This window comes from Thermobia domestica, chromosome 10, assembly GCF_964235325.1.
Source record: "Thermobia domestica chromosome 10, izTheDome1.hap1.1, whole genome shotgun sequence".
NCBI lineage: Eukaryota > Metazoa > Arthropoda > Insecta > Zygentoma > Lepismatidae > Thermobia > Thermobia domestica.
The window spans coordinates 139,340,556-139,364,955 of record NC_137463.1 but is presented as its reverse complement, the minus strand read 5'-3'; the positions used below and the strand labels follow the sequence as shown (position 1 = coordinate 139,364,955).

Genomic DNA, 24,400 nt, shown 5'->3' with positions numbered 1-24,400 from the left:
TTCACGCTTTTACATTCCTCGTAAACAATGGTTTACATTTCTGAATCCTGATTATATTCTATGCTTTCCACCACTTACTTTTTTTACGATATCTCGGATACTTTTCTGCATTGCGTCAATATCGTATTAGTCTAAATCAGGATTGGCTGGTTTAAACCAAAGTGGTTTAAACCAGCTGTTTTTTTTAAATTGGTTTAAACCAAAAAGAAAAAAAAAAGAACGAAAAATGCTTTAAATCGTGTGAACTTCATGCATCTCCTTTTCACCTTTTAATCAAGGTGTCCCACGTTCAATTCTCGGTCGAACCACAACCCTTCTTTCATGTATAAACCAAGTAGCGGTTTGGATGTCACTTTAAAGCGAAAGTCTTCTTTATAACCTCGGTATTACATAAAGATGTTAAGCCTAAACATACGAGGGTCACTACGAAAGTTTTGAGATATGCATTGTTGTGGCACAGTATTTGAATTCCAACAATTGCATTCGGTAGTGGTATTCCGAGCGAAGAAGCGAAGCAAGTTTCAACTCGCCTCGCTTATCGGAGTGGCCGTATCGCCTTCACTTGTTTGTTGATGTGAGCAGTATTCGGTTGTCTAGAATGGAGCTCGAAAGGGAACATTTTCGGGCAATGATCCTTTACAATTTCGAAAGTGGTTTGAACGAGACACAAAGCCTTGACCGTTTGCAGGGGGCATTTGGGGACCTTGCTCCTTCCCGTGCTACAATTTTTCGGTGGTTTGGTGAATTCAGAAGAGGCCGGACATCGCTTAAAGATGGAGAGAGAGCTGGACGTCCGGCAACAGCTGTGTTAGATGAAAACATTGCCGAAGTGGAACAAATTATTCGAGAAAATCTTCGAACAACTTTCAAGGACATTGAATCTACAGTGAACATTGGATCGCCAGCAGTAACAAAAATTCTTCATGATCATCTTCGGCTCAGGAAGGTTTCATCTCACACTTTGAACAGCAGAAGCGCATGCGTGTGGGATGGTGTGAAGAAATGCTTCCAAGATTTGATGGAGGCAATTCTCGACGCGTCTCTGACATTGTTACTGGTGATGAGACTTGGATCTATCAATTTGACCCTGAAAATAAATGGCAGTCTACAGTTTGGATCTTTCCAGACGAAAATTCACCCACGAAAGTGAAGCGACCGTGAAGTGTGGGGAAGAAGATGGTCGCAACTTTCTTCAAATCTGGCCATGTTGCAACTGTTGCACTTGAAGAACAAAGGACTGTTACTACTCAGTGGTACACCACTGTTTGCCTAACAAAAGTGTTTTAGAAGCTTCGGGAACGGCGTCCAAGAACTGGATTGCGTGGAATCCTGCTTCATCATAACAACGCGTCCGCACACACGGCCAACATCACAATTCAGTTTATAGATCAACGGGGATCAAACTTATGACTCATCCGCCGTATAGTCCTGACCTGGCCCCGTGTGATTTTTTTTTCTGTTCCCCAGGATCAAAGATCGCATGCATGGGAAAAGATTTTGCAGCCCTGAAGAAACTGTAGTGGCTTACGAGAATGAACTTTCAACACTTGAAGAAAAAGACTGGCAACACTGCTTCCAAAAGTGGTTTTCGAGGATGCAAAAGTGTGTACAGTGTAATGGTGAATACTTTGAGAAAATATAAGTGTTAAATTGATTTGAAGTATGTAAGTTATTTTACATCTCAAAACTTTCGTAGTGACCCTCGTACGAAACGAAGCCAAATTGTATGTTTTTGCTTGCTTGAATGTTTGTTGTTTCATAAAGAAGCAAAGGTTGCCTAAATGTATTGATAGACATTGGCAAAATTTACCGACTGCCTATGTAGCTTCCAACATTAGCTTGGATTGGACTTCGTTTTAATTTTATTGAATGATATCTACTAAATTTGGAATTTAATACCTCAGTTTTAGCGTACTGATTATGATACGTTGACCTTAGATTTTACATGCAAAGCAATAACAGGATTTGCTTTGCATTTAAAGTAATAACAGGATTTTCCCAATGGCTAACGCGGGAGTTTCCCGATTTATATGTAATTCTGTATAATGGTTTCACTTGTGCAACTATTAATCTTTTTGTCCTGAAATGACTTTTGACAATTATATTAACAAGTATGTAAAGATCAGTACAGCGTTTTTTTTTTTTTTTTTTTTTTTTTTTTTTTTTTTTTTTTTTTTTTAATCAGGAGTCGTTCGTGAGTGAGTCGGCAGACTCATTGCATTTGTGGCCAGTTAGTCCCAGTTTCGAGTCCAAATGGAGGACAATTTCTCTCGAAAATAAGCCGGGAAGCTGTTTGGATCCCGCTTTAAGCTTATAAGACCTCTTCCAGCATAACCCTGTTGTTGCATAATAACAGCAAGGCGAAACAAACTTATTTCTGTCCATAAGTAATATAAATACATAGAGCAAATTATTTAAACCAGAAAAACCTGGTTTAAACAAACAAACAAAAAGGTTTAAACCAAAAAACCGTTTTTTTTTTTTTTTGTTTTTTTCAATAAAAACTATGGTTTTTGCCAACCCTGGTCTAAATATTAATATTTCCACTACTTAAAGATGCGGCTGCAGAACTTCCAATCTATTGCGGGCACTAGCTCTAATCCCCTCTTAAATCTAACCCATTACAGAAAATCTTAAATTAGTCAGAATATTCAAATTATGTTTTTAAAATAGCTTCAGCGTTTCTCTATTATCGAAATTATTTGAGATATCTTTACAATTATTAGGTTGTACATACATGGAAATATATTATGATGGTGTCTCAGTAGATACACCAAAACGTAATCAATTTGATTTGTAAGTCTTCATTAATAAACAAATGATTATCTATATTTCCCTTAGAGGCTTGCTATTCAAAACGTGTCCGAATGTTTTTTAAAAATCATGACTATAAAAAAGATAAACAAATACGCCCTTGTTTAGAGCAGTCATTTTATGAATATGAGTACAGAGCTTTCTAAAATGTGGATAGCCAGGTACCTGTATGTTTGAACGACAATGAACAACTGTCTAGACAAATCCACATACATTTATGACTTATTTTATTTCAACTTACGTTTCAAATGCATTGACTGCGTTTACCATTAGAGTTCAACTAATTTGTGTCTATATTGTACCTCACATGCGAAAAAAAGTTTTCAATTTTAAATAAGCAGTGGCAGGAATATAGAATTTTGATAGGTTGATAGGATTTTTGATAGGTGACCACTTTGCACCGCACAGCTCATTCTTTCGTAAATTTAAGTGATTAAAATTCTTTGTTGGATCAGCAATGGTGGGTGGAGTTTAACGAACATAGGAATTCACAACTGTTTTTGTGCAGCGTGGCAGCTAATCGGCAGAGGCTTCACGACACTATTGACAACTTGAATTCTTTAATCCCCAATGGTCCTTCCTGCCAAGAGAGTCGCAATCATGTCAGTTACTAACAATGAAGAATCAGTTAATGTTTCATACGATGAAAAATATCGCTGTGAAAAACATCTGGCTAATCAAAGAGGACTTGCCATCCACATTAACAATTGTCATCAAACTTTCCATAAGAAAACTAAACTTTCGATACCAAAACAGAAATATTTTTTTAATTGTAATTGTTTTATTACTCTTAAGGAACGGTGGTGTGATATTATTGTTTTAAATGTACATGCCCCAACTGAAGATAAGGATGACGATATAAAAGACAGTTTTTACGAAGAAGTGTAACGGATATTTGGCCAACTCCCGCGATACCATATGGGGATTTTATTAGGAGATTTCAATGCGAAGGTAGAACGAGGGGATATTTTCAAACCGATTATAGGGAACGAAAGTCTGCATAAGGAAAGTAATGACAACGGTGTTAGACTCACGAACTTTGCAACATCCAAAAACCTAATCGTGAAGAGTACAAAATTCCCACATCGCGACGTTCATAAATACACTTGGACATCACCAGACGGAAAAACCCAATCAAATTGATCACGTTTTAGTAGATAGAAGAAGGCAATCTAGCATGATTGATGTCCGGTTGTTTAGAGGGGCTGATTGAGACACTGATCACTACCTGGTAGCAGCGATAATACGAGAGAGGTTATCGTTGAATAAAGGTAATATTCATTGTCCGAAAACGGAGAGATTTACATTAAAGAAATTAGAAGAGAGCCAGATAAGAGAGGAATACCAGATTGAAGTTTCGAATAGACTCTCGGTTTTAGAAGATTCGCAGTGCACTAGTGTTGAGGATACTTGGATTGAAATTAGAGATAGCATTAAAATTTCAGCAAAAGAAAAATTGGGACACGCGGAAATACGTAAGAACAAATCATGGTTCAACCAGGAATGCATTAAACTAACAGAGAAGAGAAAACAGGCAAAATCACGCTGGCTACAAAATCCGAATGAAATAACTACACAAAATTTCGCAGATATCAAGCGGGAAACTTCCAAAACTTTTAGAACAAAGAAACGCGATTTTTTGAAAGCTAAAATTAAAGAACTTGAAGATAATAGTAAAAATAAAAATATTCGGGACATGTATAAGGGGATCAGCGAATTTAAGACAGGCTATCAACCTCGTGCTTATGTGTTATAGAAAGCTGACGACGGAACAGTTCTCACTGATACGGATAGCATCTTAAATAGATGAAAAGATTTCTTTGACGATTTGCTGAATACGCAGCCAAAAACTAATGTGCGTGGAGAAAAGTAGATACACATCGCAGAACCGAATATTCCAGAACCCAACCGAATAGAAGTAGAAACCGCTATAAAGAAATTAAAGAAACACAAATCTCCGGGTGTAGATGAAATTCCGGCTGAGTTAATTTTAGCTGGAGGCGAAAAATTGTGGAACAAGATACACAAACTCATTCTCCTTATCTGGAACAAGGAAAAATTGCCACAAGAGTGGAAAGAATCAATCATTGTTCCAATTCACAAGAAAGGCAATAAAACTGACTGTAATAATTATCGAGGTATTTCTCTTCTGTCAACATCCTATAAAATCTCTTCAAATATTCTATTAGCAAGATTGACTCCATACGCAGATGAAATTATTGGAGATTATCAGTGCGAATTTAGACGAAATCGATCAACTATCGACCAAATATTAGGGCGGAGCGAAAAATCACTTTTTTACATATCGAAAACGCAATAGTATGGAAAAGTTGTCAATTGATGTTGATAAAATACTGTAAAAATTTCGTCGCTGAAATCGAATATCTTCGGGTGGCGAATTGCCTAAAAAGATTTTGTGTATTTATAGTTTATGCAAACCCGCCGTACATATCTCTTTTGTGTTTCTACGGTAAATGAACAAAAGTATTACCTATATTTCTTAACTTAAGTAATATATGAAATTTAAGAAATATTTTGTGCATAATTTAAGCAGATTTGGAATCACACAGTGGCCAATTTGATCAAAATAACAATCTACTTAATACAAAATACATATTTTTTTGTATCTCTCTGCTTGTTTCAGTGAAACGACCCAGGACCGACGATGAGAACGTGGATGCAGGTCGGGTCCCTCCCATGCCCACCCCACCATCCATACATGTGTGTTCAAAATTAGATCTTTGGTTCTTTGGAGAGCATAGTTTACTTTTGCTTCTACTTTTTGGTTTACAGATTGGGATTTTAGTTTAAGTCTGATAGAACTATCTCTGCCACAAACTGATGCAGATGCTTCTGTTACAAGTTTCACGCAGCGTTCTGTATTTTGGATGTGACAGAGATATTTGAAAGCTCTTTTTATGAATGAATGTTCGTTGTTATTACTGTAGATTTCTCTATTGGAAAACAAGACTGCGCTGGAGGATGCGTCACTTCAACTGATTCCCAGTTAATAAGATCAGTGTAATCGTTTACATTGAAATTGCGCGTTGGTAGCACATTTCTTATTTACATATGACTCATTGCCTACTATAGAAGGTCTTCTTCGTTTCGTCTTCCTACTGTTGCTACTATCAATATCTCTACTCTTCTCGTTCCTAGCCTTTCCCCTTGCGCTGACTATCTTTCTCCATGCCTCTTGTCTGACTTGAAGTCTTTCATTGTCAACCAAAGAAAGCAATATATTCTCCGGATTTGCGAAATAACAGTTATTTTTGGATTACTTCGTGAACCAATTGCCGCTCCTTTTGTGGTATGTATCTTGAAGTTCTCATTAGCTACAAGTGTTCAGCTCCATCTTTACAAGTAGGGTATCTTTTTACTAAAAACTAGTGACCTCCGGTCCCTTCCCTGCATAGAGTTTGATCTTTAAGACCATTGAAGTATAAGCCTCTAAGAACCTTTCCTTTGACCATTAGCACTTCCTTTCATCGTATCTTTTTCCTTTCTCACCGGATTTTTGAGCGGTCTATCACCTGGTCAGCATTTTTTGGATCAATCATTCCAAAACTTTGCATCGCAGCTGTTGCTGTCAAAGCAGTTGCACGATCAGATATTCCAAATCGGTCTACCAGCACAACAAGAGGTCTAAGGACATCTCGTTACTCCTTGCTTCTTTTTCTCTAATATCCTATTATTTCGCAAAGTGATCATCAACATTTGACTCATCACCATCAGTAGATGATTTCTGGAGTTTATTGGAAGTACTCGTTTGTGATATGTGAGAAGACTATTGGAAGGTGGTCTCTAGTGATTTTCTTTTAGTGCGTACGATTAGTTTTAAAGACTTCTCGTAGTCAACTCCCTCTATTCTGCCTACTCGTGTTGTTCTCTGATCTTACAGAAATGTCCACTCCTTCCTAGGTACCTACTTTCTCAATTCACATGAGCACATGGAAAGTTCATGACATTTACAGGAACATATATCAAAGAACTTCGTGTAATCTTGTTTAAATATATCCATTTTTTAAAAAATTAGCAGAAGCTTTCGTTTTCTTCTCAGATTTACCAAACTTCTTGTATATTTCCCTGCAAGCGAAGTAGAAGCTGATCTATATGTTCTAACGACACAGTAGGGATGGAAGCCTTGTCCTAAACAGATTTCAAACAGATTTCAACGTCTCTCGCCACCATCTTTACAGATCGATCATACCCTTTCTCACACTTGTCAAGCTCTACCAATTGAAAATAATGCTTTATTACATCTGATTTTGTGTGTAACTGTACACCTGAAAGCTCAGCTGAATGTTCAAACACGGGGTAAGTCTTTCTTAATCTTATTCTTATCTTTGGCATGGTTAGAGTTTCAATATTGATGCAAAATACGAATCTCACAATTACATAAGTTTAAATTACAGTACACAAACAAACTGTTTATATATTTATGAACTACGTACAACGAAGTAAACACTGAAATGCAATGTTAACACCGCAAAATATCTTGAAAAGATTGTCTTCTACACTCGAACAAAGTTATCGAATACTAACGTTGTTTCTTTTTAATACTGCTACTATCAATTGGACTAGTCCAAATTGAATTCTTATGCAGGGGAGGAAGATAAACTCTATAAAGCAGTACTAGAATTTTTTTAAAGGAAAAGGAGTGTTCAAGGAAAAATTATAATGAACAATGAACACATTTATCGGCATATTAATTCAATGCGAGAACCTTATATGAAATCAAAGGAACAGTATATAATTTACAATATTTTGTTTTGCTAAAATGGGCTATTTTATGGTTACAAATCTGCCTAAATCATCTAAAAATTATTTCTTCAATTTTATAGACTACTTAAGTTAAGAAATATAGGTAATAATTTGTTCATTTACCGTAGAAACACAAAAAAGTGATGTGTACGGCGGGTTTGCATACCATATAAATACACAAAATCTTTTTAGGCGATTCGCCACCCGAAGATATTTGATTTCAACGACGAAATTTTTACAGTATTTTATCAACATCAATTGACAACTTTTCCGCACTATTGCGTTTTCCATATATAAAAAAGTGATTTTTCGCTCCGCCCTACCAAATATTTACCATTCGCCAAATAGTCGAAACGAAGTGGGAATACAATACCGCAGTACATCAACTATTTATTGATTTTAGAAAGGCGAACAACTAGGTTAGGAGAGAAACATTATACAACGTTCTTACAGAACTTGGAATACCGAGAAAGCTAATTAGATTAATTAAGATATGTTTAAATGCATCCCAAAGTAAAGTCCGGGTAGGAAAAATTTGTCGACGAGCTTTCACGTCGAAAATGGTCTGAAACAAGGAGATGCGTTGCCGCAATTATTATTTAACTTTGTGCTGGAATACGCTATAATCAAAATCAAAAATAGCAACCAGGGCCTAAAGTTGAACGGTATTCACTAGGTTATGGCATATGCTGATGATGTAAATTTAATAGGAGATGATAGGAGAACAATAGAAAGAAATGCGGAGATCTTATTAAACGCTTGCAGGGACATGGGTTCAGAAGTAAATGCAGAGAAAACTAAATACATGGAAGTGCGTCGGGACCGTAATACAGCAAATTATGGATGCGTTAAAATATTAAATAATACTTTGGATAAAGTGGATATTTTCAAATATTTAGGATCAATATTAACAGACGAAAATCATATTCACGAAGAAATTAGATGTCGACTAAAAACAGGGAATTCGTGTTACTATTCGGTTCAAAATCTCTTGTCGTCGCGAATTCTGTCGAGGAATTTGAAGCTTAAAATATACAAAATGATAATCATGCCTGTTGTTCTGTATGGTTGCGAAACATGGTCGCGTACTCTGAGGGAAGAACATAGACTGAAAGTTTTTGAGAACAAGATCCTGAGGAAACGCTTTCAAAGTCTTGACTGGAAGACCAATCGGTAAACGACCATTAGGAAGACCTAGGCGCAGAAGGGAAGACAATATTAAGATAGATCTTGCAGAAATAGGAATACAAAGTAGAAACTGGATCCAATTGAGTAAGGATAGAAGTCAGTGGAGAGCTTTTGTGAACGCGGCATTGAACCTCCGGGTTCCATAGCCAATAGAGTTAGTTAGTTATTATAATTGTTCTTTCAAACAGAATTGATAATCGTAACATAAAAAATCAGACTTACGACTTTTGCGATTTAATTGTCAAATTACAATCCTCTGTACCTTTACTAAGAAGAGTTCGAAGAGGTGCTTGGTCATCGGTAGCTACCTCTATGAAGTTATCCGTCATAATGGGTGATATGCATAAAAGTGAGATCTTACTCTTTGCTCAAGATTTTGAGATTTATCTCAAGGTTGTATGCATAAAAAGCGAGACAACGTGACGTCATTTGAGTTTAATCTCACGTGCCTGACTAAATGCTCGGAACTGATGAATCAAACTGTGATTTCTCATTTCTCTCTCGTATGCATAAAGTTTAGTATAACCTCAACTAGCTGCGATTAATCTCCAAAGTTTGTGAACCACCTCTGTACCTAGTTCACTTATCTCACAGTCTGTTAGAGTGGGTCGAAATGTCTGAATTTACGGATGTGTAAGTACAAACTTCGAAGAGGCTCTGAAGTGCATGACTATAAAAGTCTAAATAGATTTGAAAAAAAAAAAATGTACAATGGATGGCACAGCGGTTGCTTGGGAATTTACTGGAAACCAGAGGTTGGGCTCTGAATAATGAGAAGAAGAAAAGAAAAATATGTTTTCTCTCACGTTGCACTCTCAATGATAAAAAATACAATAAATAAAAAGATGTTAAAAAAATAGTGGCCCCGCTTAGAGTAGCCGCTAAAGCTCTTGCCTTCGGTGCGAGCAGTCCCGGGTTTGATTTCCGATAAAGGCACTCAGTGGAAAAAGTGGAAAAGCTTTCTCAGGCCAGCCATTCTGAATGAAGTTTTCCTGGGTTTTCCTCATTAAAACCAAGAAAATGCCGGGTGGTGCCTAACTTCTAGATTCCAGGCCGCTTCCTTCTTTCCCAATCCTTTCTTCCTTCCCTTTCCCCGGATAGTGTGCTTGCCGAAAGACATCATCCCACATGTACGTGACGGGCTAAAATTCGATTCAAAAATCTAAAATCCTAAATGTTAAGATATATATATATATATATATATATATATATATATATATATATATATATATATAGGGGCGAGATAAAAAAAAATCTAAAACGCTTGTAAAAGTGTGAAAATCATACCTAGCATGGTGTGGGGCCTCCTTTTACGTCCAAACGAGATTGGATCCGACGCGGAATGGACGTATACAGCTCCTGAATCGTGGTGTGTGGAATTTTGCACCATTGTTCCTCCAAAACATGATCCAGTTCCTTAAGGGATGCTGGTAGAGGGTAATGAGACCGAACACGCCTTTCTAACTCACACCACAATGGCTCAATGATATTCAGATCTGGTGATTGTGGGACCCTGGGGAGGTGTGATAGCTCCTGGTCATGCTCCTCAAACCATGATCTCACCGTTTTTGCAGCGTGACAGGGTGCCAAATCATTTTGGTAGATGCCATCACCATCAGGGAACAATATTTGGGCCATGGGTAGAACCTGGTTTCCCAAAATGGCCTCATACGCCTTAGCGTTCATCATTCCATGCAGGACTATGATGGGACCTGCAGAAAACCACGATATCACTGTCCATACTGTAACAGAACCACCCCCATGCTTTACAGTTGGGAGCAGATAGTCTGTATCATAGGCCTACGACGGTGTTCTCCATACGTAAACACGACCGGTTGTTGGAAACAAGGTGAAGGTCAATTCATCGGACCACATTACATGTTTCCACTGGTCATGAGTCCACGCTTTGTGGTCCTTGCACCACTAGATACGCCTTTTCGCATTTACTGCTGTGACCAGGGGTTTGGCGATAGCGGCCCTGCCATGAATTTTCATTTTATGAAGTTCCCGTCGCATTGTTTTCGATGAAACCGGGTTCTGTAGGCCAGAATTGAGTTCAGACGTAATTTCTATTGCAGTGGTCTTCTTTTTAGTTGCTACAATCCATTTTAAAGCCCTCCGGTCCCTATCTGACAGGACTGTCTTTCGACCACTGTTGTGCTTTGCAGACGTCGTTTGCTCATGAATTGTGTATGCCCTTGTGACATTGGACACAGTGCCTTTCGATACCCCACAATGTTCGCCACTGTTACCACTGAAGCTCCAACCAGACGGGCACCAACGATCATGCCTCTTTGGAAGTCTGTCAGATCGCACATTTTACCGTACCACTTTCACAGCATGACACTCACAGGTGAACTGGTTGCTGCTGACGGAAGAGGAATGTTCACATGACACATTGAAAACAAAACAAAACAAAACAAAACAAAACAAAAAAAAAAAAACGATCGGCAATCACAACACGTGTTGTACAAAGGAGGGCCAAACTTACGTGTCCTGTTTGAAATGTTTTTAGAATTTTTTGTCAACTCCCTGTATATCTATATATATAATATGATAATGTAAGAGAAACCACTTCTTGTTCTTTAGTACTTCATAGTGGACTCCATTTTAGGGTCACTGGTGCCCCGTCCACTATCGATTTCAATATGTTCGCTCTAATACTCGCTGTGTGTGATCACATACAACCTTTTATGAGGAGCCGTCTCCTTTAGCCTAACCGGCATAATTGTGGGACGTAAAACTCAAAGATTTCATTTCATTTTATTTTTCTTTTATGAGGAACAAGATTGCACTTGATCATTTTTTTCTACTTCCTATAATTTGTGAGTTATTCAAATTTTTTCTACTTATTTTAAAACTTTGATTCCCGTTCTTTAATCTCTTATAGATGTTTTCGGGAAACCAAGTTTGCCATTTCTTTTTCTAAATCCGCGGAAACCCCAAACACCGTTGCATGAGATAGGGGCACGGTGCCTCAGTGGTGCCCTCCCCGCTGGTCTAGTGGCTAGCACGTGCGCCTTCGGTGTACGGGGTCCCGGGTTCGATTACTAGCAAGAGAGCTTTTGAAATTTTAACTGTCCTCGATGTTTCTGTGTTCGTGTCTCTGTCGTTAAGGAAGTTACTGGAAAAACTGTAGACTGTACAGTGCAGTGAAAATATAGTAAAATAAGGACATTAAGTTACTGCTACTTGCTCGGTGAATCAGTTAACTTTTAAAAAAGTGATAGAGCGCTAACCTCTAGTGCGTGGGGTCCTTGGTTCGGTCCCCGGGCAAGTTAGGTTGTGGTGGACAACATCGTGTCCGTGGATTTTTTCGGGATATTCACATTTCCTTAAACTTTCTCATTCCACTAATTCTTCCATAATAATTCATTTGTTTTAATCATCGTCTCCCTTAGTTTAAATGGTATAATAAAGAGACGTTAAACATTGTTGTATCTTATTTTTTCTTTAATTATTTTTTTAACTGTTGCATGAGCTAGCACTTCCGTTTTGTTTCCCTCTCAAAAATGCAAAAGTCTTCCCAAATTGGTTCCTCAAAATTGAAACAAGAGTTGCGGCCGTATAGTGGAAAAAACTTGGTCGTCACTGTTTTATATGCTGGAATATCCAAACGAAAGTAGCCGTACCATAATAAATCTTCAACAGAAGAAAAAGTCGTGCTTTTGTGCTGGATAAATAACGCTACTGATTTTCATTTTACTGGCATGCTTTTACTTGCTACATATCTGTGAATTCCTAATTTAGAAAAAGGAAGGAAATAAACATCGCATTCATTACGGCATTTCTGTATGAAACGTCATAAAAGCCAAGTTTACAGGAGACGGAACAACCCGTTGTCACCGTCGCATTTACGCTAGAGCAAATGTGAGGGTGCATATTCCTTAGTTGCGCAGATGGCGCATGGAGTGGTGAGATGGTATCCAATATTATTTTTAAATGAGAATCAAGGTTTAAATATTTCCTATATATTTTATAAAAATATTTATGAGTATCGGATACAGACTGTGCAGGTATACTAAGGTAGATGGGATACTTATCATGACATCCAGCTGTCCATTGCACTTCACAAAAAATAACTGAGTCTATAATTCTCGTTGCACACGTGTTTCACTCCATGCATTTCATCTTCCCAGTAGTCTGGTCTCCGGTGCTCCCTCGGTACGGGTTCCGACCCTTCCCCTGCTGCCACTGTTGATGTTCTCTTCTCGGGTTCCACGTGAAGAAGAAGGCTCTCCTCACTCTGATGTATACAGCCCCCTTGGCCGGATCCTGCGCTGCCATCTGGCGAGAAAACTGGGAACCATCCAGAGACGTTTCAGAAGCCTGGGACGATGTGGTGGCGCTGACTACCACACCGTCACCTTGAAAACAATCTTATTCCTAATCGTTCTTTTTATGCATACGAATTACGATTAAGAACTCACTTGTACATTAATCTCGTTCAAGAGGTGAGGTTATAGTCACTAGTACTTAGTCATCTTTATGCATATCACCCAATGTTAACAGAAACAACCTACAAGTATGGGTGAACCTTTTATTATTTCCGTATACAGTACACATGTTCCGTCACAATCAGATCAACTTAACGACCTGGGTCAAGGAAAGAGTTTGCCAATGGAATAATTCTTACCGAGATGCGTTACCCTATCATTATACAGAAAAACACAAGTATAAACCTCAACATTCTTCTGCTTCAACATCCTTTAACACCAAAATAGTCGTAAACAAATTCAACGATGGAGACATAAGAGGTGTAATCAGATTATTAATTTCTGAAGATATCATCGGCACATCTAATGCCTCTGTTTTCGAAGCACTTGAAGAGAAACATCTTTCACACTCAGACACCTTTGCCTTACCAAATCCTTCAAAATATCAGCCTAGCATACGAAGAGTTTCAATATCTGAATTACGATATGCTAAAATCTTTCCCTTCCAGATCAGCTGGACGAATTGATTGTCTCCGTCTCTTCGATTCTTAATGATTTACTCTTACATCACGAATCAGATTCAAAGGAAAGATTAAGCACAACAATTACATAATTACTTCATTTAATCCTTTCGGAAATGAAATCTTTAAGTTTTACGTCCAACGCTTATGCCGGTTATGCTAAAGGAGACGGTGATGATGATAGATGAATGAAATGGTGGAATGAAGAAAGTGGGAGGAAACGGGAGAACCCCGAGAAAACCCACGAGCACGGTGTTTGTTCACCACAAAGTCCACACGGCGCGAGCTGGGATCGAACCAGGGACCTCAAGCACCGAAGGTGAACGCTCTACCACTGAGCCACCGCGCCCCCGTTAATCCTTTCGGGTAACGTATCTCATCACGAAATAAGACCAATGTTTTCTGGAGCATCAGTTACTGCACTCAATAAAGAGTGGTGGAATTCGACCAATTGCACTGGGTAACATTTGGAGGATATCAGCTAAAGTTATATGTTCCAGAATTAAACAATCTATCGTAACTTTCCTTTATTCTCATCAACTGAGAGCGTGCATCCCCAATGGAGCCGAAACCGCAGCACAAACAGCTCACATTTACTTTCCTACTCCTCATTCACTACAAAAGGCTTCTCTGAAATTAGACTTTCGTAATGCTTTCAATACGCTGAACCGAGACGCGATGCTACACACAGTTAAAATTAATTTTCCATCGATTTATCACCATGTTTATCATGCTATGCGCAACCAAGTAACTTATTTCCAGGTGATAACATTATACTTTCCCAACGTGGAGTACAACAAGGCGATCCTTTAGGTTCTGCTTTCTTCGCCATGACAATTCAATCCACAATGTCAAGCATTAACACCGAATTAAATATCTGATACTTAGACGATGGTACTACAGCAGGAGATCCTGACACAGTTATAGATGTGCACTCAATATTCGAACTACGGCAGCAGACATTGGATTACACCTAAATTCTAGAAGTATGAAGTAGGATTCTTACATTCTTGAGTTTCGCAAGATCAAATGAAAGTGTTATATTCACAATCAAAAACTCAGCACCAAGAATACACCTTATCACAACCTCTTCTGCCTTCCTACTTAGCGCAGTTCTTTCACCTCAGGTTAACATAATTTGTTATTCGAAAAAAAAAAAAAAAAAAAAAAAAACTAAGCAAAAATAGGATCTTTCCTGTCACGTCTAGCCCTAGTCTCAGTACATTTAGCTTTTTATCTCCTCCGTGCGCCGTTCTCTATGCCAAGATTAATTACTTTTTAGGCTGTTCAACTTCTTGGCGTTAAGTCGATTTACTAGAGAAGTTTCACTCCGTTCTAAAAAGTAATTGGAATCATTACTTAACTATAACCTAAATGGTAACGCATGAATACAGGCCTCCCATCTAATTGATTCTGGAGGTCTTGGTATTCGTCAGGCTATCGATTTGACGTATCCTATATTTTTAGCGTCATTCTATGGATCCCGGCATACCATCGAGATACTCCTCAATCGGGAAGACGAGACTCACAGAACCTGATGTCTAAGATTGCATATCTGGCTGACCTAACCTAGCTGGTTTAAGTTTTGAAATAACAGGCAGAAGTTCACAATCAGTTTGGGACAAACCGATCATCAAATTACATCAATCAATGTTACTGCAAAAAGTTCGGGCCACGGTGGCTCATTCCATAAAGTATACTTATATATCTACAACTACAACTAACTTATATCTTACTTATATCTAAATCTACAATTAACTTATATCTAATCTATATTTATAACTCTTCTATCTTATAATGTCCCCATGGTAGGGTATTTATCCCATCTTTTAGAACACATCTCTTATCATCTATACAACTTAAAGCTAACTTATTTACTTCTATACTATATATATCATGTCTATAACTTCTAATCAGATTCATAGTAGTTCCTTTGATTGAACAAACAGTTTTTATACTCATCAAATGTAAGTTCTTTGTATACAATAATCTTCTTTACACCTTTGGCTTTCTTACAACACTTTACCTTATCGAACTTACCTTTAAAAGCTTTGTCTGTTAGATCGATTTGAGGTGCTTTTATTGAGTACATCTTAGATCTTAAACCTACAAGCTCTTCTATAATGGTACCTTTTACCTCATCCTTCATCTTAGCAAGTATTTTCTTATTGATCTAGGGTGTCTTGAATCCGTTATCTTTAGGGTAATTGCTTGTGTCGAAATAATCAATATAGTTTCTCATGTCCTCGTACACGTTTTCTGTTTGAATATGGTATATATAGCTATCGGTATCTGTGTAACATACTTCTATTTTGTCTTGATATTTTGGCTTCATCACATGATAATGGAAGTCGTACATTAAATACTTTGATAGATCTAAGATTCTCATTCCTATATATATAAATCGGTTTATTGAAAGTCAATTTGGTTTTATCCATTATGATTGTACATATATTCTCTGTATAAATAATTCTATTTTTAAAATTTGGTTTAGCAATTAGTTTTTCTACCCTTGCTGGATCACATTCTATTTTTACAAGCTTACATCTTTTCCTAATATTTTCCATTGTCTTCCCGAATACTGAGTTCTTCATGAGCTTGTAAAAGTCTTTTTCAAAGTCATTTGATGCTCTAGTTCTCATCTGTGTGTTTAAATCTATGTAATTCTTTAACCAGTCTAACTGTTCGAACTCCATTACCCTATGTATTTTCTTAAGTTTCAATCCAAGTGATAGACATTGTTTTAGGTTCGGATAGTGAATCACAAATTTTTCTTTATCATATAGGGTTGTTAGTAGCTTTGATTGTTTTGAACCAGGTGGACACATGTTTTCTGGAGCTAATGGATAGTCTTTGTGATAGTCATGTATTTCTTTTGGATACTCAAAATCTACTTCTAATATATAACCAGTATCGGAATCATCAGGTATACTTGTGAAGTTTATTTCTCTTATCTCGTCTTCACTTAACCATCTAAATCCCATATACGGTAGATATTGATTCATAGCACAGCCGTAGAGGTTACTGGCATCTAGGTACATAATGTAAGTCTTCTCTATTCTCATCGTAATCTTCCACATCGTTTGCTTTTACATATCTTCTCGAGCATTGACTAATACCACCTCTTATACCTTTCTCTATCATCAAGACCCTATTGTAATCTGTTAGTAACTCTAGTTTTATATCTGTTATCTTTAACATTGCATCCCAAGATAAGCCTGGCGCTGTCATATACGAAGCTGGATCGAGACCATAAGCTTTAAGACATGTCTCTCTAAAGTTTTCAATAGGGATGGCCAGATCCGGATATCCGGATCCACTTGGGTATGGATATCCGGTATCCGGATATCCGGATCCGAAAATTCGGATCTTGGATCCGGACCCGAAAAACCGGATCTTGGATCCGGATTCGAAATTCCGTGTCAGAAAATTCGGGTGTTCCGAATCAGCAAAAATTTTCGAAATTATTGACAAAGTGATTTTCATTCCTATGCTTAAAATAAGATTTTAAGACACTTTTGGTATCTGATCGTGTGACAGCCTTGCGTTCTCTTCATTCTGTTGATATTTGGTTTCCGTGCCTTAATATGTCACAATTACTCCAAATTTGATTGAGTAAAACTGTCGACTTTGGTGAGAGCAATCTCATTGTCAGATTCGATCCTAGTGGAAATACTTGACCGAAAAGGTAGTAAATCTTTTTTAAAGCGGTCGTCCTGATGGAAATTTGTCCTCTGTTTTCTGTAACAGTAGTCAAATGCTGGGATGAAACCTTAGTCTCAAGCCCAAGCTTCTTCATTAGGCTCAGGCTGCTTGCTTTTCTAATTCTTTCTGAGTTATTGTGGTCACTGAATGAGGTCATTTCCTAGTCGTGATGGGCTAGGCCATAGCTAATAGAACAGCCAATAAAATATAGATCAAATTAAGGAGCAACTTCCTTTTCTTCCTCTTGATGAACTTTTTTTTCTTTCTTTAAAAATACGTTTTTCTGTGACCGTACCACTCCAGTTAGAATTAAGAATTGTAGTAGAGATAAAGTTCTAAATGGCAATTAATGCATCAAAATCAATGTATTAATGTACTGTATGTGTATACAAAATACCATATGGAGCCTCGAGCAGTAACACGTATCTTTGTAATTAGTAATCCACTACTATTAACTCTGCATAGGTTGTATAAGGAGCTATATCATTCATGTAAACACATAGGCGGATCCAGGGGGAGGGCGAAAAGTCGTTCGCCCCTACCCAGCGCCGAAAGGCAGTAATTTTGGCACTTAAAATTTTGGCACCAGTAGTTTTGACACGGTAATTTTGCCACCGGTAATTTTGGCACCAAGAAACAAAGCAAGCGGAAATTTTGGCACCATGTATTATATAAATGAAGTACAGAAAATGTGAGAAAATACTCTGAATGTAATAGATATTTAAATTTACATGTTATTAACTAGAACTGCTCCAGCGCGACGAATCAAACCAGTGACGAATGTGCAGTCAGCGACAAAATTTCTTTCTTTTCTGTAAAATTTATTTTGCTTATAACTTTGGAATTGATAGACTGATTGCAGCGGATCTATGAGCAGAGAAGACTTCAAAATTTGTGCTTGGCTTACAATGCTGGAACAAAGAGCATGCAAGAATTTTTGCATGCTGTTTCATTTAATGTTGTGCACAACAATTAAAGATGTAAAGAAAATGTGCAATGTTTTACAATTGGGATTATTGAAAACCATATATTATTGCAAATCATGTGTTATTGAAATTCATTTATTGATTTGTTAATTTTTCTTGCGTAAGTGTGTATTTAAGTTTTCTTAGTTAAGAGTTCAATAATTTCCATTTTGACTTGCTTTGAATACCTAATGAAGCTACCAATATTACCTTTTACTGGTGTTTGTACATTCGTCGCTGGTTTCATTATTCGTGCTGATACAGTTCTAGTCATTAACATGTGAACATAAATATCTATTATATCCAGAGTATTTTCTATTTTTTTTCTCTGTACTTCAATTTCAATGGTTCCAATCAGCTGTTACTGTTTGCACTTGAAAGTAAAATACAAACCCAGTGCAGTGAACATAGTGCAGTCTTCAGCAACTCAAAGAAGATACAGTTTTCCATAAATTACAGAAAACTTCTCAAATCAGTCCATCAATTCCAAAGTTATAGACAAATAAATTTTACAGAAGAGAAAGAAATTTTGTCGCTGACTGTACATTCGCCACTGGTTTGATTCGTCGCGCTGAAACAGTCCTAGTTAATAACATGTGAATTTAAATATCTATTACATTCAGAGTATTTTCTCACATTTTCTGTACTTCAATTATAAATGGTGCCAAAATTTCCGTTTGCTTCGTTTCTTGGTGCCAAAATTACCGTGTCAAAACTACTGGTGCCAAAATTACCGCGCCCCACCCAGCGCCACCATTAACAGTGTACTTTAGTAGTAATTTGTGGCAATTTCAGATCATCTAAGTAATTTTTCACTGCTAGCATCCCCAACCGCCCCCTAAGAATCCATCCGCCCCTCCAGGAGTCCGTTCTGGATTCGCCCCTGCGCAAACATAATATACAACTCATTCAAGAGTGCATTTTGGTGGCTTTTTAAAATTTTTTATTTTAAAGGATTGTCATTTCTCGTGGCTACTTATGCAATTTTGTCCACAGGCATACATGCAATTTCCAGTCATTACGCAAATACATTTATATACTTAATAGACCTCGGCTAGTTGGGGGCTTCGCCATTAGACCCCCGTTAGTAGGGCCTCGCACCACAAAAGCCTCTAATCATAATCAATTTCAAAGAAATGTCTGAGGATTTGCTTTTAGACCCTCTGATATCTCATTTGATCGGCCTATGACTTCGTACCTCGTAAACCTACAACCATACCGAATCTCAGTTCAAATATAAAGTTGTATGTAATAACATTCTGGTATCCCGAGATATACCGAATTTCAGTGCGAGTACATGGGGGCTTTCCCCCCAGCCCGCCTATTTGCTCGGTCTACGGCCTCGCACATCATACGCTTGCAAACATAACGAATTTTTAAAGGGGCACGGTGGCTTAGTGGTAGAGCGTTCACCTCCGGTGCTTGAGGTCCCTGGTTCGATCCCAGCTCGCGCCGTGTGGACTTTGTGGTGGACAAACACCGTGCTCGTGGGTTTTCTCAAGGTTTTCCCGTTTCCTCCCACTTTCTTCATTCCACCATTTCATTTATTTCTCATAATCACTATCTCCTTTAGCCTAACCGGCATAATCGTGGGACGTAAACTCAAGGATTTCATTTCATAACGAATTTTTGTTCAAATAACAAGTTTCATTTCTCTAACATTCCAGGATTTCGAGATATAGAAGTCTCCCGTCCCTTTTCTTTCCTTCTAAGACATACATCAAAAAACGCTTAAGTACACACCTAATTATTTCAAATGTAAAGTCCAAATGCCAAATTCTATGCTCCTAACCTTCAGGGGTTCCCAGATATCGACATGTTATTATAATAATTACAATCCCCACCCTCTTTCCTTTCCATCTCTTTTCTTTTCCTTTTTACTAAAACGTCAAAAAACACTGAAACACATGTCAAATTATTTTCAATGAGAAATGCAAATACCAAATTTCAAGTCTCTAACCTTAAAGGATTGAACATATTAATTCAATAATTGTAATCCCCACTTAATTTTCTTCTCGCCCTTTTTCTTCCCTTCTGGGCCACATATCAAAAAAACGTTGAAATACGTATATAATTATTTTAAGTGAGAAGTCCAAATACCAAATTCCATGTTTCTAACCCTTTGTTTCCGACATATAGGCATATTATTATACTAATTGCAATAATTGCAATTACCACCCCTTCTTTTACTTTCTACATCTTTCCTGCCCCTTCTAATTTAAATATCAAAAAACACTTAAACAAGTATCAAATTATTTTCAATGAGAAACCCAAATACCAAATTTGAAGTATCTAACGTCAAGAATCATCAATATTTTCCACCCCATTTTCCCCCTTCCTCGTCGAATTTCCCAAAGTCCTTCCTTAGTGGTATCCTATGTCACAAAGCCTATAAACTGTCCAAATTTCAAGTTTGTAGCTTAAGCGATTTGGCCTGTACGGTGATCTGTCACTCACTCACTCAGTCACTCAGGACTTTTACATAATACATATAGACGCAGATCAGCCAGTTGATTACTTAAAGTTTATAGCAAAGCTATTACATTTCTAAGACATTGGCGGCCTTAGAACAAAATCCATGGCTTTCCCATAAAATCTTAAATCTCTTTATATAAAAAGGGCAAATACCGCTTATGATATTTATTTTGCTCGTAATAAAAAAGAAATAGAAATGATGATGAACATTCAAAGACATTCATGATTTTAGCGTAACGCTGCAGGAGTTCAGATCATTGGATTAATCATAAGAGCCGACTGTATAAGATAGACTACATTAATTTCCAATATGGCACAAAGAAAATATGCAGCATTACAACGCAGTTTTTCAACGTTATAACTCATTGTGAAAATATTATCATAGGTCTCACAAACAATCGAATTTTAATCCTAACTCGATTAATATATAACAAAAGGCAGATCTATCTATACAACTACTGACTTGAGACGAAAGTGGCATACTTGTAGTACGTTTAAAGATATTCTAAAGACTAAATGATGGGGTGTGCGCAACAGTGGTCTAACCCCGAAAAATGTGAAAATGAGATTTTCATGTAATCTTTTGTCATTTAAATTGAATTGTCTTCCCACTGAGTTAGATAAAATTCACCTAGTAAATTTTATACATATGGATATTTTAGTTCTGGGTCTCAATCTAAGGCCTAAAATATTCAAAACAGGAGTACGAATCTGAATTTCGAAATTTCGGGTGTGGATCCAGGAACTGGATATTCGGATCCAATATCCGAAAATTCGGATCCGGATCCAAGATCCGAAACTTCGGATCCGGATCCAGGAACCGGATATCCGGATCCGGATCCAAGATCCGAAATTTGGGATCCGGATCTTATAGAATCCGGATCCGGATCCGTCTGGCCATCCCTAATTTTCAAATACATCTGCTAATAACAACACATCAGTTTGTAGATATAGGTTATGGTATTTCCCGAGATTATTAACTCTAAATGTTTCTCATACTTTCTTTGCATGCTCATAATCATCACCACTTATATGTGTATTCATAAGCTTGTAGAAGAATGCTTCCTTTGGTGGTAATTGTCTCTGTCTAAACTTATCCCAGTCACTAACATAATTATACGGGTAAACACCTTTTCTTATTGCAAGTTTGAATTCCTTTTCGTCAGGACAGAAGTGTTGTGTGTGAGTCATTTGTTCTCTCGTTAGGTTTGATGATAATCTGTCTAGACTACATACCATAAATCTAAACGAATCTATGAATTTTAATTTGATAGTTCCAACCTTTTTACTGAATGATATGTATCGTTGTTCGTTATTAGGTATTAATTCTATTTGATTTTTATTGCATCCTAGCTCTTTTATAAACAAGTGGGAGTCACATCCTGATAAGTTATGTATAATCACTGGTACAAACTTAGGTACTTTAACTTTTAGATTACAATTGTTACATAATGCAGCTACAAACTCTCCTGTTATATGATCGTGATGTTTAACTTTATGATTCTCTGGAATATATTCTACTTTACAGTAAGAGCAGATTTGTCGAACTCTTCTATCTGTTCACGTGTTAAAGGTAACTCGTTATTTTGTCTATATATGTTTGAAATTTGTTTGGCTTCTTTCTTTAACATTCTTATGAACATCTTAGCTGCATCTTTACCTCTATACACAACAGGATCTATTTTACTTTCATCACTTCATACAATATAGGAACATAACCCAGATGGCTTATGCTGTTATTTTTTGGTATATGATTCGTCTTCTGGATAACATTCTTCACATCCCATAACGTTATGCAGTAGACATTCGAAATCAGCGTAAATCACAAATAGCATCTTCATCGTATATTGGTAGTTCTGAAATTCAACGTACCTTCTGGTGGCATTTCTATTTTAACAGCTTCGTGACTAGAACAATCTCTCTCATGTTTATCTAATACATCTTGTGAGTAAAAGTATAACAAACATCTATCACATAAGTAATTTCGAGTTCTCCATTTAGTTATTTGACTACTAACTAACTTACTCAAGTTTTTAATCCAACAATAGAGTGTTTTAGTTTCTTCTTTTACATATAATAGATTTACATGGGGGTGTTTTTTGTTTTTAGTATGATATAAAACATACACCATATATATTTTTCTTTCTACGTATAAACGTTAAACGATATATCGAGTCTTCTTTCAATTTTAGAGATGTCACTTAGTTTTACAGGACAATCAATACCTTTTAATTTTTCTTCTAAGTCTTTAAGAACATGCTTGTACTTTGATGGTCGTTGTGGATCTCTTTCAAAAGGATGTAATGCAGAGGCAATTGAATATAAGAAACATTTTTCATCTTTGTTCTTTACATTAATAACAGCCTTTTTCCTTTTAATTTCATTTAGTAGTTCTATATATGAAGGTCCTCTGTACGGTGCATATTTATTAAGAGCTAACTCTATGTAGTTTATATTCATGAGAGCCCATCCGCAACCTCTAGCTTGGAATTCATCCATTCTTGTTCTTAATATTTCTTTAGCATCAGTTATAAACTCTTTTAGATTGGCTGATTGGAGTATCTCTTTGCTATTAGTGTTGAAGTAAAAGTTTTGAATTTCTTTACCTTTCTTATATTGACAATCTATCAAGAGATTAGCCTTTAACGAACCATGATGTTTAGTCTAATCTGATGTTTAGTCTATTTATTAAAGCCTTTGATGTTGAATTAACATATTGTTCCAGAGGATCATGTTCTTTATAATATGTTTTGAATCTCCATGTCTCTAATCTTGATTTAAATGCTGAGTCTTGGAGCTTTACATCAATCGGTAGTAATTCGGGTTTCACTTTTGGTTCTTCAATTACTTGTTCTTCAAATGGGAATAGTTCTAAAGCTCTCTTTCTATCTAGTCTTTTAGGTTTCGGTTGTTCAATTACTTCTTCTTCAAATGGAAACAGTGTTAAAGCTTTCTTCCTATCTAGTCTTTTAGGTTTCAGTTCTCCAAAGATGTCTTCCTCAAATGGGAATACGTTCTGTCTTCTTAGGCTTTCGTTGAATGTTTTAGGATCATCTTTCTCTAGTAAGTAAAGAAGTTGTGCTTTCTGCAGTCCGGAGTAACCTCTAAGACCGCTTTCTCTGCAGAGCTGCTTCAACTGAACGACAGTGCGTCTATTACAACTCATCTTATTTCTTAGAACAAGTAAATTTTTCTCAAATTTCATTTTTGTGATCCATCTCCATCTAGTAAATTTTTTTCAAATTTCATTTTTGTGATCCATCTCCATCTAAGTCTTCTACCATACTGTCTGTCCGCGACTGCTTATTCACTATATTCACAGCTAACCCTTATATCTAGAGGCCTTCCCTCTATCCGCAATCTGAGGACGCGCCATGTTGTGATGACAGGAACCCACATTACTTAGATGATATTATCATAAAAGTGTTACTATTATGCACTAACAATGTTATTCAGTTGATGAACGACGCACTGTTATTCAGCTGAACTAGCTCTAATAATGTTTGATGAGCTACATACTTAATCTAGTTTC

At 37.0% G+C, this 24,400-nt stretch overlaps 1 protein-coding gene across 4 annotated transcripts in view; it reads right to left on the bottom strand.

Annotated features, from left to right (window-relative positions):
• The window catches only part of Taf1 (TATA-box binding protein associated factor 1), a 726,438-nt gene that overhangs the window by 421,093 nt on the left and 280,945 nt on the right, over nt 1-24,400 (bottom strand). The window lies entirely within an intron of this gene.